The sequence below is a fragment of the Odocoileus virginianus genome, chromosome 26 (assembly GCF_023699985.2).
Source record: "Odocoileus virginianus isolate 20LAN1187 ecotype Illinois chromosome 26, Ovbor_1.2, whole genome shotgun sequence".
Classification (NCBI taxonomy): Eukaryota; Metazoa; Chordata; class Mammalia; order Artiodactyla; family Cervidae; genus Odocoileus; species Odocoileus virginianus.
This window is the reverse complement of record NC_069699.1, coordinates 20,780,693-20,782,560: the sequence shown is the minus strand read 5'-3', so window position 1 is coordinate 20,782,560 and position 1,868 is coordinate 20,780,693.

The following is a 1,868-nucleotide window of genomic DNA, read 5'->3' as shown; positions in this document are numbered from 1 at the left end:
GTAAGGTGGTACCTCACTGTAGTTTTGATTTGCATTTCTCTAGTAATTAGTGATGTAGAACATCTTATGCTTTTTGGCCATCTGCATGTCTTCATTGGATAAATGTCTATTTATGTCTTCCACCTATTTTTTGATTGAGTTGTCTGCATAGAGCTGCATTTGCTGTTTGTATATTTTGGAGATTAATCCTTTGCCAATTGCTTCATTTGCACATATTTCTTTCATTCTGAGGATTGCTGTTTCATTTTTTTTAATGGTTTCCTTTGTTGTGCAAAAGCTTTTGCGTTTCATTAGGTCCTATTTGTTTATTTTTGTTTTTATTTTCATTACTCTAGAAGGTGGCTCAAAAAAGAATCTTGCTGTGACTTATATCAGAGAATGTTGTTTCTATGATTTCCTCTTAAGAGTTTATGATTTCCTCTTAAGAGTTTTATAGTGTCTGGCCTTGCATTCAAGTCTTTAATCCACTTTGAGTTTACTTTTGTGTACAATGTGAAGGAGTATTTTTTTTCATTTATTTTTACTAGTTGGAGACTAATTACTTTACAATATTGTAGTGGTTTTTGCCATATATTGACATGAATCGGCCATGGATTTACATGTATTCCCCATCCCGATCCCCCCTCCCACCTCCCTCTCTACCCGATCCCTCTGGGTCTTCCCAGTGTACCAGCCCCGAGCACTTGTCTCATGCATCCAACCTGGGCTGGTGGTCTGTTTCACCATAGATAATATGCATGTTTCGATGCTGTTCTCTCGAAACATCCCACCCTCGCCTTCCTGTGAGAGGGAGTATTCTAATTTCATTTGTTTACCATGGAGCTGTCCATTTTTCCCAGTACCACTTACTGAAGAGACTGTCTTTCCTCCATTGTATTTTCTTGCCTCCTTTGTCATAGATTAGATGACCATATATGCATGGGTGTATCTCTGGGCTTTCTGTCATGTCTTTTACTTCTTTTCCTTGCCTTATATTAACAGTTTGAACTGTGGTAAAATGTTGAAAAGAAATACTGAGAATGGGTATTCTTTTTGCTGATGTTAGTGGCAAAGTGGCCAATATTTTATCATTAAGTATGATATTACCGGCATATTTTTCATAGATGCTCTTTGCCAGATTGTAGAAGTTGTCCTACTAATTTTCAGAGTTTTTAATCATGAATATATGTTGAATTTCTAGTACTTTTGATGCCAAAAATCCAGCCTCTGTGCCCCAGTGCTGAATTGGATGTTGAAGACAAGAGTTTGGGGTGAAGTAGAAAAGAATAGCATCATTGCTTTGCCAGGCAAAGGGGGACACAGCAGTTTCTTGCCTTCAAAACTGAGTGTCTCAACCCAAAAGTGTCTCAACTCTCACAAAATTTTTGTGAGGAGTTTTATGTAGCAAAGGTGAAGATGCTGATAAGGATCAGGGTGTGTGCAGGGCCTGCACTCCTTCAATCTGGGCCTCAGATGATTTTTTTTTAAATTTTAATATAATTGCTTTACAGTATTGTGTTAGTTTCTGCTCTTCAATGAAGTGAATCAGTCATATGCATATATATATCCCCTTCGTCAGGCTTCCTTGGTAGCGCAGCTGGTAAAGAATCCACCTGCAATGTGGGAGACCTGGGTTCAATCCCTGGGTTGGGAAGATCCCCTAGAGGAGGGCATGGCATCCCACTCCAGTATTCTTTCCTGGAGAATCCCCATGGACAGAGGAGCCTGGCGGGCTTTAGTATATGGGGTTGCAAAGAGTCGGACATGACTGAGCGACTAAACACAGCACAGCATCCCCTCTCTCTCGGAGCTCCCACCCACTGCCATCCCACCTCTAGGTCTTCACAGGTCCCCGTCCTATGCTGTGGCTTCCCACTAGCCATCTGTTT